Genomic DNA, 16,184 nt, shown 5'->3' on the forward strand with positions numbered 1-16,184 from the left:
AAAAATCCACACCCCGGAGAGCGTTTTCAAAATGCTGTCTTCATGTGGAATGGAAGCTAAAACGTAGAGAAAACGATGTTTTAAATATATATATATATATATATATATATATATATATATATATATATATATGAGAGAGGCTTTTATATATATAATATTATATATATAATAAGACACTTTTGGGAAACAGGGCCCTGAATGACTGAATTTTATGTAGCAAATTTGAGAAAATCAGTGGAATTCCCTGTTATTCAGCACTTCAGCGAGCATTTCCCTGAGCTGCACTGTTTAAAAGCACTTTGATGTAAATGAATATTTAAGAGGAGTGAGCAGAATAGCCAATGCATGATAGATAGTGAGGGAGGGAGTTCCACAGTTCTCACTCCCCAAGTGAGAGTGAGGGAGGATGCAAATGATAGAGGGAATGAGGGAACGTTAGCTCTGTTACTCTGTGAATTTAGTATTTGATGGAAAGTAAAATGTTAAGAAGGTCAGAACTGCAATGAGAATAGCGGCCCCTCCTCGATCTCCACTGTAAACCAATTCAATCGGGACAGCAACTGGAGCAGCGTGGTGGTTGGATGAGCTAGTGACCATTACGAGTGTACTGGCCTATGCATAACATTCTCTAGATCTTCTGACCTTAAATGCCCTCAGTCACCCCTATGTTTGATATGTCCACCTCCCACCTTTGGCTTCGAATAACACAGACACTCACGTTATTTGAGCTTTAGCTTAATGAAACTCTGGCTGGAGTGGGAGCTGGTTTTGTGTCCTCACCACATATTTCAGTGTCAGACTGTAAAAGAGACAAAAAATAAAAGAGTCTTTGGGGGGAACAAAACACACCAAGTGAACATTCAGTCCATATGGGGTCTCTAGGGGTGTCCCTAAACCAGAACGTTTTGACTGAATGGGTGGTCCTAAAGAGCTCCCTGAATGAGTCTGGGTTTGGGGAATATTAGGAGAACGTTACCTGCCTGACTGCCTTGTGCCAACTGTAAAGTTTGGTGGAGGAGGGATAATGTTATGTTTTGATAATGGGATGTTTATCAGGGGTTGGCCTGTAGGCCTCCTAGTTCCAGTGAAAGGAAGTCGTAAAGCTTCAGCAGACCAAGACATGTTGGACACTTGTTTGCTTCTAACTTAGTGGAAACAGTTTGAGGAAGGCCCTTTTCTGTTCCAGCAGGACTGACCATATCCCAGTGCATAAAGCAAGGTCTGTAAAACCCTGACCTCAACCCCATTAAGCACCTTTGGGATGAACTAGAAAATCTTGCAGATACAACCAGCATAGTTTAGAAGCAGAACAGTCCAATCTGGTGTGTGAAAGTGAAATACAGAGGCTGAGGAAGCATGTCCTGATTAAGTGTCCACTTAACCGGCTGTGTCTACTTCCTTTGAGGAAGAGATTAAGATTAAGTTAACAGGCTTAATTTGCAGCCCAGGTCGCAGCCCTGCCACTAGCAGACTGGGCTGAAAATCGCCTGCTCGCCCTGCGCATTGCTCTAGAGGGCGCCAGAGTCTGGGAAACATATTCGGTGGCCAATTATTGGTCTTCAGCTCCAGGCCTCACTGCCCAGTTTAGCTTGAACTATTCCCTGCCCACTGTAGTTGCAGCATTACAGTCTGATCTGGCCTTGTCGGTTCTACAGGCAGTCAGAGAATCTGATAGGTCTGATATTGCCTATTCTGATGCTGTTTGCATGCAATAGAAACATAGTCATGTCCATTTTGTTGTGGACATTGCGGAGTAGTAACACAGAGCCTCTATAGCTAAGAAGCATAACACACTCATTGTTTAGCAAATCGTGAGGATAATAACGTTGGAATGGTCCTCACATCACCGAATATTTGTGAATTGACCTTAAATGAGCTGTGCATGCAGGATGATCCAAGAATCTCTCAAACCTGGAGAGATTCTGCAAAGACGAGTGCTTTGCAAGCTGTGGCTTCTGCTGAAGGGAGGGGTCTAGACACTGTAAGGTGCCCAAACTTCTGCACAGGCCATACTGTCTTTGCTCGTTCATTATTTATGTTATGTTATACAGCAAAATAGCCATGAGGCCTACGACTATGCTTACCACACCACCATGCATGTTCCCTTGCCAACGTTGACACGTGTCACTCCTATGTTATTACGGTGGTCGCTCACAACACAAAGAGGCTGAGGCGAGCGTGGGTGGTGTATTAGCCAGGTTAGCCTTAGTGAGCTAATCAAGCCATTTTATCCTTGACATGACATGGCCCATTCCAGAATTGTGGTACAAAGATTTGACTGATTGTCAACTCTGTTATCATTAAACTGCAAAAGTTAATCTGTCTTTTATTACAAACAAAAAAATATATAAAATCGTTAATGATAAGAAGGTCAGCCAAATCAAATGTACAAGCTTTATAAACTCTCCGACTCTGCAAACCTTGGACTAACTTGTCAAACATAGGCTCTTCTAGAAACCGTATAAAGATCTGGGGATCAAAAAAATAAAAAAATAATAACTGATGCCCACCAAAGTCAGGGAAATCTATGAGATGGCCAAATGTTCCAAGCTTGTCGTTTCTAAAGTGTGGACCCATATTAAGAAATGGCAGTTCAGGGGAACTGTGGAGGTCAAATTGAGATCTGGAAGACCAAGAAAACTGAGAGAACTGCTCGCATACTGGTAAGACCGATGAAGGCAAATGAAAACCCCAACCCCAATATGACGAGTCAGGAGTCAAGAGGGCGCCTTTCCACTATGCAGCATTGCCTGCATGAACATAACCTGGAATCCAAGGAAAAGTCGTAAGAAGGAAACCTTAACCTTGACCTCATCACGAAACTACAAAGCATCTAGAGAAGGTGGCTGGGCGATATGGTACAAATATCAACATATTTAAGGACATTTCATGATGCCCAATATTTAGTATTTTAAGTAGGAGAGTATTTTTTTTTTGAAATGCAGACAAAATGCACCAGTAGCAAAACTTTTCCAAATACTCAACTGTTCTTAGTACAGCGATTTAACAGGACTAAGTACACTCCTCATAATGAAATGTGCAGTTGGACAGTCAGTGTTTTTATGCACTGCTGATATCCAAGACATGCTTAGATAAAACATAGCATATCACGAAAAAAAACTGTGAAGCATGGAGGTGGTTGCGTTGTTAGTCAGAACAGAGATCATTTCTGTTTATACAATATATACCATTGTTTGTTCCGATCTCACAATCTGATTGGTCGAGAAGCGTTGTAACTGTATCACTCCACATAGACAACAACTGAAAAGGCTGAATCAGCAAGGCCTTACAGGCAAGTCTGTTTAATTTGCGGCTGTCATTGCAACAGCGTTGTACAGTAATTTCCAGTAACACAAGACCAGGCTTGCATCTCTGGGGTCGAACCAGACTAATCGAATTAAAGATCAGATTACCGTTTCAAAACCATATATTACATCACTAATAAAATCTAATAACGACATTTTCATGAATAGTTTGTCGAGTTCGGCTCAATAATGCACAAAGTGTGATTTTTCAGACTGTTCTGGTCACTGCTCTTGTGCAAATGTCCACATCGAGGGGGGCTTTCCCTACTAGTACGTCCACCCTGCTTTGCTCGCAGCATAACTAGCAAGCTGATTGCCTCTTTTTGCTTAAGGGCTGGTCTTTATCCGTACTCATACAGCTCAAATGTTGACATTACTAGTCCTCCCATTTATATTTCATCCAGTGGCTGCGCTCCTCATTTATAACATCTCTGGCTGAATTTGCTACTTGGACAGTTCTACGGCTCTGTCCGTACCACAAAAGGTGAGCCCTATAGTATCAGCTGTTATCTTGGACCTTAACCTCAACCTTAATATCCACTTATTAAACATCTCCTGGTGTTTCAGGATTGCTACCGCTGCACAGCTGTAACTCATTTGTTTTGGAACTACTTTTTTTGTGTGGATTTGACAGTATTAAAGTATATTTAGTATGAAATGTGGGGCTTTTTTGGTGTATTTGGTTTCTTTATTTTGTAAAAACTCTTGTATAAGAGCAGAAGAACGTTCAAGGTTTTGTGTTATCTTGAATAGAATCACGCCTTCGTCTTGTAACTGGGACCAAATCACAGCCATGATGTTATTCTCAATAACATACACCCTGATAATAACACCCCTGCGTGTTTCCATTGCTTAAATATCAGGCTTTATGGCTGTCAAATTCCAGTGGGTAAAAGCAAAAATGGGCAAGTATTTATGATTTATAATATATAAAACCTTATTCATGCACAGCAGAAAGACACATTCAGAGAACTACAGGACACCCCATGCAAATTCACTACGGACACGGATACTTTTCCCATAAAGCCAGAAGCTTGAACAGCCAGCTTGTTGTGTAATGGACATTAATGGGAATCCCCAGTTAATGACTTGGGAAAACACCTTGTGGGTGTATGTGGATCCACTGGACCACTGAATGGCCGTGTCTATAGAAAGTCATGCAGCAGACAAGGCAATGGTAGCTCATAGCTGTATGTTTTGGTTATAGCCACTATAGCCGTAAAAAACCTACCAAACATAGCTACATGTCAGACCTGCTGAAACACCGGTATTAATTGAACTAGTAATAATAATGATTATAATAATAATATTTATACTTTTTTGAAAAGCAAATTTCTAAATCAGTAGAATTCTTTTTGCAGAAGCAGGAGGAATTTGCAGAAGCAGGAGGAAATGACTCGAGTATCTCAGTCCCATCCGAGGGAGCTAAAATTCAAAGTGAAGCTGGAAGTGAGAGCCCAGCGAAATCGGCCTGCGGTCCATCCAGTTTGATTGGTTTCATATCCAGCTCGGTTTCTGGCAATGACCAGTAAGGCCCAGCTCCAAGCATATTGAAACTCTCTGAATGAATCCCTGATGTTCGGAAAGAACTGCTCCCAGTGCTTAGCCAACGCTGATTGAGCGTTGGGTGATGCCCCTACAGCTTCCTGCAATTAAGCAAAGCTAATTTAAATTACCATATTAAAATGCCTGAACCGGTTTCCGCCAGGAGCAGGAACGGTCTGGAGTGTTCCACAAGAAAGCGTTAATGTCCTTGCCTGTCACCGATCAAATTTACAAAGCTCAAAGGGAGCAGCTGAACTAAAGCAGGGCCGCAACCCAAAATGCTTGCTGATACATTGTTCTTTACTGGGTTTCTTAACCTATCCTTCAGATCACCAGTGCATTCTACCACTCCAACCTCCTACACACCTACAGAAGCCCCCTTGACTCGGTTCGGGTGCGTTGGGCAGCCTGAGCCTAAATACATCTTCTAATAACCCCCCTACAACCCCTTCTAGACTTATACACCAGCCGCTGTCTAAGGAGGTCAAGGAGCATCATTAAAAGGACTCCACCCACCCAAGCCACTGCCTGTGAGAACACAGGCAGGAAGCACAGAAGCTTCAAGATCAGGACCAGTCAGATCTAGCAACAGCTTCTACCCTCAAGCAATTAGGCTGCTGAACAGCCAGTAGCATAGCGTTTCGGTCCACAGTCCACAAGTTCTCAAGCTCACCTGTCTCATCCCACCTCCACCCCATACAAAAACACACTCTGCACCCTGCACTTACTTACTGGAACTGTGACCTCTCCCACCACTTGATCCACTGGATGACCGAATGGCCATGCCATTCTACTGTAGGCTGCATGGATGATGCTAAAGTGCTAAATGAGTGGGTCTACAGTTCTGTGAGCTTTAACGGCCATGGTCCTGAGGTGGGTGTGGACCAGGCTCCTGTACGGTGAACTGATGGGAGTAAACTGCTATAGGCTGATCAGAGGGGTCTCGTTTCCATATATGGGGAATATGGAGTCGGGATCCATTAGACTGCTTCTCCACCATTAGACTGCAACCGCAACGTGGTAGCATGGGCTGTATTAGAAGACCAAGGTCCACAGTGGCGCATCGATTGCTCTGTACCTCTAGCTGGAGTCCTGGAAGCTGATTCTTACCACACCTTTCCTATGTGTGTAGCATCTCTACAACATACCACAAAGGTAGTGGTCTCCAAGATGCTCCCACCTTTTGCCCACTGTCACAGTCATATCAGAACACTATGACCACCCCTCGGACGCCCAGGACGTCAGAGATGTCATGTGACAGGGTTTACTGCATGTAGAAATAAGCGAGCAGACCAGTCAGTTGTAGCAGAGTGCAAAAACGATGATCATAGACCAAAGGGAATTATTATACAGTTCCGCTCATTGATGCTAGAGGAAAACGACAACTCCAGTGGGTTGTACAGAGAAATCGACATCCCACTGTGGACCAGTTAACCTCTATGACAAACACCTTTCCTCACCCAATACGGTCCAGGCCACAATGTCTCGCTAGTGTCATCCAAGCCAAGGGTGGTTATTCCCACGTCCCACTATTAGGTAGGTTGGTCATGGTAGACTGATAGGACCTCAAACAAACACACAATTATTAATCTGGACATACGCCGACATAATCATCATAAAACAAAAATAATACATTAAGGACACACTGTCACATTCATTCCAAACATGTCATCTGAATTTGCATGATGTAATGCGCTGTAGTCATGTGCCTAGTATAAAATAAAAGGACTTTTGTCCCTGCAACACTGCACCACTACATGTAGACACCAAAGCCGCGTCCCAAATGGAGAGAAAATGAGGGGTAATATGACCTGGCTTGAGACAGTTTGAGTTAATTTGGCATTCATGGAATCCTGACGCGCGTCAGCCACGCCGATAAAGGCCATGAAGTAGCAATGTCGAGAAATGATGGACACTAAGCAGCATAGAATACATGATTTTCATATCCCAGCGCCGGCGTGTGACAGTAAAGTAATGTACACAGGCTTCATTGTGCATGCGCATATCAAATGGGACCGATTCAGGCATACAAATGGTCTATTTGTCATATTGCCGCGGAACATGTAACTCATACCAGCCTATTTTTGGAGCCCACATTACTGCAATACGTTTGAGCCAGACAGAGGGCAGCAAGAGGCCAAAGTTATTGTGTGCATGTGTGTGCATGTGTGTGTGTGTGTGTGTGTGTGTAAGGACTAATGGCAAACCATAATGAAAGAGTGCCACTTTACAAATGGGTCACTCTATACAAAATGCTATTAGCCTATATTGCAGTGCGGCTGGCCTCAGATACAGTGAGTAATGGCTAAAAATGGTGGCTGGAATGTGTAGAAATCAATGCTACTTTTCTTCATTGATTCCATTAAAAGTTTTTTTTTGGAGAGATTGATTACGCTGAAAGGCCGTCTCTGCAGGCCGGATTACACTCACCGTACGGATTGCACACCATCATCCGAGGGCTCTTTTCTACTTGACCACATTTAGTTTCATATTTTATTGCATCACATGGCCGTATAATGACATTCATCTTGCGAAAAGAGCACCGAAAAAGCATCTAATATGTTTTTTTGGGCCCAATTTCCCCCAAGACCCGTAGACTAGAAACCCTGCTTTCTCACTTTTCTCCCTGAAATGTCTTCCCGTTATTTCTGTAAATGGTGTGGATTTTCTCGTCAGTTTTTAACAGAATCACACGCTCCGAGCCCGAGCCCAGGCCCAGGCCGGCTCGTGTTCGGTCTTCATGCGGAACGTGTCCACTAAGACAGAGGAAACATAATGAGATAACAGCAGGCCATTTAAAGCTGCAGCGATCAGTCTTGAGGGTTTAATTTAATTAACTATGTTAAATTGAATCACTGTTGATAGCAGAGGATTATTAGGCTTAGCAAGCCAACACAATTGAAGGGAAGACAAAAAGAAGAGAATTAAGAGGAGACTACTTTCCTCCAACTTTTACTGCCGAACATCTTTCACTTTGATGGCGCTGCTGATGGAGTTGCCTGTTTGCCAGCGCCCTCTGCTCCAGATAAGCATCATTCATGATGGTTCACATATGCTCCACAAGGACATCCTGGTGCCCAGGATGCCCAAGACCAGGATATGGTTTCATTTGGGTTTGAAGGTTTAGCTGGTCTACAAGCAAGATCCACCTGACCAAGCTAGCAAACTAGTCATTACCAGTTTACTAGTTGTCTGAAAAGGCTGCAGTGAGGCAACTCGCCTTTTTGGCCAATTCTGGGACCTCCTTGCATCTGCGTTTGCCCCAGTGCAAGAGAGGGAGGCCTGTAGGGATACCCGTCTCTACCTGTTCATTAGATATTAGCTGCTTGAATTCCAGCCTCCCAACAGAGAAGCCATCCCCAAACTGTTCCCCTTCACTGAGACCAAAAGGCTGGACCCTACTCCTGAAAAACAACCCCCACACCATAATCCCCCCTCCACCAAACTTTACACTTGGCACAATGCAGTCAGACAAGTACTGTTTTCCTGGCAACCGCCAAACCTTTGGCCAATTCAGGGACCTCCTTGTGTCTGCTTTTTGAGAGGGAGGCCTGTCGGGAGACCCATCTCTACCTGTTCATTAGATGTTAGCTGCTTGAATTCCAGCCTCCCAACAGACTCCCAACTTGTCCTCTTCAAGACATATTTAGTGCCAAAAGGTTGCTTATTACCAAGGCTAATGCCACTAAAAGTAACTGAAACAGGGTTATTCAGGGTCTGAATCCATGAATAAGCAAGTCCATGCGATGTTACGCAACAGCTTGACTGAGTTACTGTGGTGATTGGTGGGAAAAGAGCTTCCAAGACTTGTTAGCAACATTACCCTCGTAACTCCAGACCAAAAACGACATCACCAATTGTGCCTTGGCTGATCAACTGAGCAGTTCTAGACATGGGATGGAGGGGGGAGGCATGTCAGTTTTGACCAAATGGTCATTTTAATGTGACAGGGCAGAGCTTTGAATGATATCGAGCTCCATGCTTCACTGGGCTTCATCTTCTGAGTCCCTCTAATGCCAAGTTCCCTCTTCTGTTCCCCAAGTGCTTGGTCCTTGGTTCAAAGGCCCCTGCGATCCTCCCCATGCTGAGCAGCGAAGCCTTCACCGCTCTTTAAGTCATTCTAGCCTGCAGGCAGCCCACAGTCTGGCTGCTTCATTAGGTCACAGTATGCTGCGGGTGAGATTTGACACAGGTTCTGGATTACCATACACACCCTGTAACTTCAGTCATAAAAAATACATGCAGCACGGTGCTGCTGGCTCCTGGCGAAACGAGTAGCGCTCATTATGCGCCGTGATGCAATGCCACTGCACTGTCCAAACTCTGGAACAGAGATGTTCCCGTTATTTCATCATTTTGTTTCATGGAAGATTCATAATCTCGGCTTTGCTACACAATAGGAAGCAGAGACGTGCCGAATCAGAGGGAGAGGCAGGGTTTGAGCTCTAATGTGTGCTAGGCTGTAGCTTCGGTTACGGATGCTCCAGAGGATCTGGTCCAGAAGCAAAACCTTAAAATCAGTGTTGGGTTGATCATAAGGCATTACAAGCGCATGTGCAGATACACGGTGAACTGCTGTAATCTTGGGATGGTATTAGAAACCGTGAGGTCCATAAAAACCAGTATGAATCAGCAGTGTATGAATCAGTTCCCTCACAATTCGTTTGTGACCTGTGGTTGCAGCAATTTGAGCGTCTCATTTCGTAAGACAACACTCCTCCACTACTATGTCCAGGCCGCCTAGCAGACTGGCCAAGAGGAGACCATTTCGTTTACGGACTGGCCGAGTGACTGACATGCACATGTGTGAGAACTGCCTCTTGTTTGCCTAGAAGAGACATTTTTTCAAGCTGATGGTCTGAGGACATTTTGACAGACATTTTGGATTGACTCGCCTGGTCGCTCGCCTGCCTTTGCACGCATATGAACGTGAGTGACGTCCCATTATTTATCTATAGGGTTTAATATGATGCCGGGCCACCCTTTGCAGAAAAACTGAAAAACAACCCCACACCATGATCCCCCCTCCACCAAACTTTACACTTGGCACAATGAAGTCAGACAAGCAACCGCCAAACCCAGACTGTCTCCCAGAGAGTCTACGCAGACTAGTAGTTCCTAAATATTAATTTCATTTGTAACCAAAAAATAGCATCAATGCCTAAATGTCTTTTTGATTGGAGCCAATGAGAGAGATATGGGGTTTTGGGGACCAAACTACACTACACTACACTACACACAGGCTTGTGTTTGGTATGTTTCCTGGCTTTCCCATGTTACCCCAGTGATGACATTCTTACAGTCTTATTCAAAGCTAACCCAAAATCTTTAGCCATTGCTGAAAGTGGAGTGGGGGAGGCATTTATTTGGGCTACTTGCTGAATGAGTTTGAGCAGTTGCCCTATGACTTCCTTTTTCTTGTGGCTTCTTTTTACAGTTTTACTCCCAATGTCAGCTTTCCCCACAATATCCCTACAATAGCTGTTTGAGGTTTCAGGCTGCTTGAATGCTGGGCAGCAGCTAAACCATCAGCCTGTTCACTCAAAGGCTGATTGCCCCATTTAGCTTCTAACAAAGGCAGAACTCTCCACAGCTCTGGGTTTTAACCACCAGCCCACTGAGCAACAGCAACTTTGCCTTCCAAAACATGTCGTTTCACAGTTTTGCCGTCTGTTTGGCCACCATGGCTCAGAGATACTTCCGCAAAGCCATGCGGATTCTGACTCACAGGCTCCTTCTTTTGCTGGCGACAGCCCACTACCTTTTGCCAACAAACAGCAGACCCTAAACTTCCCCTCAGTTTCATCTGCCATTAATATCTGAGAACATATGGATGCAACAGCTCTTGGATGCAAGGGCTACAGTTAGACTTCGTTAAAAAGGGAGCGACACCCAAGGAATTCACGTAGACGGTCTATTAGCTCTGGACTTGATGGACACCTTAACATCTTCAGTTTCACCACCACTGGTGCAGCCTCGAGTTTTTGGAGGTCATCCCGGTCACCGTCACTTAAGGAAAAAAAATGTGCCCGAGTTGTTCCCTTAAACTGTTGCTGGGAGAGGGAAAGTCAGATCTTAGGCTGATCATGTGACTTTATTTCCTCAACGTTCATTGGAAGGGTATTAAGAGAGCGCTGTGTATGTTCACACGTCTTATGGACAGTAATAGCTGCCCTTTTATGCTTGGATCACTGCTGTTCTAATCGCAGGTTCGGTTCCTGCTGTTCTGTCATTAATGGAGCAGGTCACTGACGGCAGGTCACTGACGGCAGGTCACTGACGGCAGGTCACTGACGGCAGGTCACTGACGTCGCTACTGCAGTGAGACCATCGCTACAATGCCGGCCTTGCCAGCTGTGTGTTAGCATCGCTACCCCAGTGTCAGCATTTCACTTCACCGGTCAGTGGTGCTAAATGTTCTGGCTAATCGCTGTATGTCGATACACACTAATCTAAACAGATGTCACAGAGGACGAAGAAACTAAGACTCTAATATAACGTATCTGGGAAAAAAGTGTATGTAGAGAACTGGTGTGACGTAAGCAGATAAGACCTCTGGAAGCAGCATTTTTAAGCAGAATATTTAAAGTGTAGCAAGATTTTAGCTGGAATTCCAGTAGAGAGAAAGAGAGAGAGAGTTACAGTACTCTGGATTACTGGACAGTACTGGATTCTGTGACAGCATAACAGCGTCTGTCTTGCTCACGAGGCTGGCGGCATTGTGGAGGTGGAAAACCGCAGGTTTAACAAGTGCCTTAATGTGGGGTTCAAAAGAGAGGGCTTCATCAAAAAGCACACCCGGGTTCTGAGCGACAGCAGAGGCTTCAATAGCCTCTCAATCAACCCAGACAGTAAAGCCTAGAGATCTCGCAACTACCAGTGAGCAAATGTCCTTTTTTTGGTTGCAGTATTCAGCTTTATATAAAAAAACACCTAAAAATAAATAAATTAATAAATAATAATAATAATAATAAATACATCCACCCACTGCCTAATGTTATGCAGAACAGCAAAAGAAGCAGTGAATGATTTGTTTAGGTTCTAGCTACATAACGTATATTCAAAACAAACAAAAAAAAAGAGAGGGCCAAGCACTGATCCCTGGAGAACACCTTGCATAACAGTATCCACATCAGATGTGTGCGGCTGCAAAGCAACAAAATTATATTTATAATTCTAATCCGTCAATATGCAGAACTGGACGAGAGCTGAATCAGTAATACTGAGAGCAGAGACATGAGAGTGGAGCATATCCTATCCTATCATATCCTATCTATTCTTATATCTTATATTTAAGGATGATTTAGATAAACACAGGGCCACAACCACGATAAAATATTATATTATAATATTTCCTATTTATTTATAACCTATCATAATTATTCATATTTATGAATAATAATTTAATAAACATAACTGCAATCAAATATTTCTTTAATATTTCATATTTCTTCATAATCTAGAATTATTCATATTTATGATGAATATAATAACTGCAAAAAATATTATACACTTTTATATTTCCTATTGATTTATGTATAATTAAAAACCAATTATGTACAGCTGAAAATGCATGTACATTTTCAGCTGCATGTACATTTCCACCCCCCCACCACACACACACACACACACACACACACACACACACACACACACACACACTTCAACAGAAGGCCCGTTCCTGATCCAGCATGACTGTGGCCCCCTTGCACAAAACAAGGTCCATTAAGACAAGCTGTAACAAGCTGTGAAGGAACTCTGGTGGCCTGCACTCAGCCCTGACCTCAACCCCACTGGACACCTTTGGATAGAACTGTAATGCTGATTGCAAGCCAGATCCACACACACACACACACACACACACACACACACACACACACACACACACACACACCAAAAGCTCCCCAGAAGCATAGACACTGCCCCAGCTGTAAATGGGCATGAATACAGAGAGAGCTGCCTATGCTGCTGGAATGGGATGTCCAGCAGCTCTACAGGTGTGATGATCTCCACATACATTTGGCCTGAATTATTTACTGAATGATGTAACGGATTCAAACTCACTGCAAAGGCAAACCCATGCAGGAAAGTCCAAACGTGGGTGTTCCACCAAGTCCCTGTAGGAAAGTCTCTATTGACTCAGTGAAGCCAGCGAACCCCGGGTGAGGTATTTGCAGTCGGACAGAAACCAGAAAGACTCTCAAATGTTCATAATAATAACAGTCTGCGGAATGAGCATAGCAAGCAACTCCAACACAAGTTGGAGGATTGCTACCGCTAATCCTTTACCCCACAGGGGGCGCTAGAGTTGCAGTTTTCCAGCTAAATAGGAGTAGTTAGAAAATGCAGTTGATGCTCTGATCTGAGCTGAGTCTCTTAATGCTGAGCATCAGCTGAAAGGGGATGTATGTATGCCACTGTGATGGTTTGTATACGGAGTTATAGCCACATGGTTCACTGACTGGAGGAGCAAGCATGTACCTCATAAAATGGCCAACGAGTGTGTCCTGTTGACAGATGAGGGGATATTTATCCGGAGTCTATACAGATAGCTGTAGTCGAGCTGACAGCTGCAGGGATTGGGGCAGACAGTTTAGTGTTTGGTAAAGGGAGGGGGGTGGGAAGGGGACGGGAGGGGAAGGGGACGAGGGGACTGGGGGGGGTTGAAGCGGTTCCGTGTTTCAGTATTACAGATGACACGAAACGCTGCCGCCACTAAAGATCCCGTCTGGAAAAAAAGGTCACAGGCCTAAAATCCCATAAGATACAGTAGCAGAACGTGGCAGTTTTGAGCAGGCTGATGAAATGTAATAGACAAGGCCAGCCTTTGGGGGCTTGAGAAGAGTGAGGGTGGAACTGTAAGCAGAAAAATATCAGTCATCTGATACTGAGAGGACTACACACTTCAGTCTCTGGCTAAAATAAGAGGCTGATGGACGGAAGAAGCCAAGCATTTCGGCTAACGGTGATTTATATTAAAGGTATTTATATTAATAACTGTATTTAAAAGCATTACAGCTATTCAAAATTAAACAAACCAAAAAAAACGCTAAAGCAGAACCCATTCGGGGCAGCACTGTGGCGCAGCAGGTGGTGGGTCTGTGCCGCACAGCTCCAGGAGCCTGGGGTTGTGGGATTGATCCTCGCTCCAGTCTCTTTGGTGTTTGCTCTCCCCACGTCTGCGTGGGCTTTCTCTGGGTGCTCTGGTTTCCTCCCACCCCCCCACCACACACACACACACACACACACACACACGCACACACACACAGTAGGTGAACTGGCTACGGTAAATTGCCCCTAGATGTGTGTGGTACTCTGTGATGGCCTGCTTCCCTGTCCAGGGGGTATTATGCCTATGCTTTGATCAGAAAGAAGCAAATGGATGGATGGAAGATGAATGGAAGGATGGATGGATTCTGTCCGAATTACACAGCCCCCCCACCTTACTCCAAGTGTCCGTCAGATGAGACATGCTTAGTGTCTCAAGTCTGCTTTATAGCTGCAGCTGAGAACGGAAGCTTGTTAGCATTGCACTCCTCAAACTGTGCCAAGTTGTTAAGCAACCTTCAATAGACCCGCTTACGTGGGTTTGGTCACTTTATGACGTACTGTTTTTATCTAGAACAACGGACAAATAGGTGGAAGCTTTAATGACATACAAGGCTAAAGTAGCTAGCGTAGCTCCAGGGCAAAACTGAGGCACCGAGCAGGTCTTGGCTGATCAACTACCTTCATACCTGGAGATAAAAATAAGGGAACTTTTCCAATCCACCACCCCTACCACTTCTTCTTCCTAGAAAGCTTTTTTGAGCTCGGCGCAAGCAGCTGGTGTGAAATGCCATATGGATTAATATAGGAGCATATTGAAAAGTCCTGAAATTTGCTAATATTATATCAGGTCTTCTAAAAATGTTTCTTTCCTTAGACCGTTCATCAGGTCTCGTTCTGTGGACTGCAGGATAAGATTTCCTTCCATTTCCTCACCCTGGAAACAGCGATTCCCAGTCCTGGGGCTGGATTCGTGATTTAAGGTTTAGGACAGAAATTCTTCTTAGATGTGCTTTTTTTCTTAGCTTTTGTTTTTAAGCATAAAGTGAGGATACATTGACATTCTTCTAAAAAAATTCTTAAGAATTGCCCCCCCCCAAAAAAAAAAAATCTTCAATATTTTCTTTAAATCAGTTTAAATGGTTGAACTACTAAAATTAGCCTCTAATTTAACTGGATTAACAGTGGAGCTGGTTCTCACAGTGCTGTACTTTTCGTGTCTACATAAGTAAAATATCTTTTCTGGCTCCTGATTAATAAAAATGTTTGATTGATTCTGTTTTTCCTCAGATTGTCTCTCTGCTGCACATTTAGCTGCAGATAAGAAAATTACAAATGCTATTTGGCATTGTTTGTTTATGATGAGATGTGAAATACAGCATTAAAGACTACAGGCCCTGTGCAAGGCGAGTCGTGATGCTCATTGCCATCTTACACTCCAACAACAGTAATTTAAACAGCAGCGCTGCTTGTGAATATATCTACACTGATGGGCGTGGTGGTCTCGAAATGAGGGATGTTCGGGTCAATTTCTGGCGTATTCCGGAAAACACTGTAGGTCAGCCTAGACAGATGTCAACAGTCAGACGTTTCTTTGCTATCTTGGCAGTGAATTGTCAACACAGGCGCGTGCAGCCCGACGCTCGTACACTCCCCCCTACGCTTTACATCCCCTAAAATAGCAACCCGCCAAGGTCAGACTGACCGCACCTGGCTCTTAAAGGGAGCGGTGAGAGACACGTTGATCGGCTTATTACTGCATGTTACGCTCATATTGTTTTGTTGAATCTTCTGCCACTGCTGTTCATATCTCCCGGTTTAGGGGCCCTAAAGGGCCCAACAGTAGCAGTTTAGTAGACCCAGGTCTTGAACCCACAACCCTATGATAAATAACTAGGAGCTCTCCTACCACAGAGCCACCAAAATGAGAAGAGGCTGTGGACTGTGTGTGTGGACCAGCCCAACCTGCAGTCTGGCAGCATCTCTGCCTTCTTATTATTAAAATAATAAAAATGTTATTTAACACTCTACATTTACTCTGCTGTTGATTCTTCACCCCCCCCCAGCACTGCTTCATTAGGACTTCTCGTCATGGATCACGATTCCTTATGGCCAAGTTCTCCTGAACTAGCCAGCATTTCAGATTTCTTTTGGAGTAGTGGTTTAATTAATGAGGCCCCTCAGCCGCTTGCAGTATATGCTTTAATAGTCTGCTCTATTGGCCCCTGTGTGCATTAAGGTCATTAAAGTGGAAAATGAGCCTCATTCGTTCTTCCTAGTCTGTTT

This window comes from Salminus brasiliensis, chromosome 22 (genome assembly GCF_030463535.1).
Source record: "Salminus brasiliensis chromosome 22, fSalBra1.hap2, whole genome shotgun sequence".
Classification (NCBI taxonomy): Eukaryota; Metazoa; Chordata; class Actinopteri; order Characiformes; family Bryconidae; genus Salminus; species Salminus brasiliensis.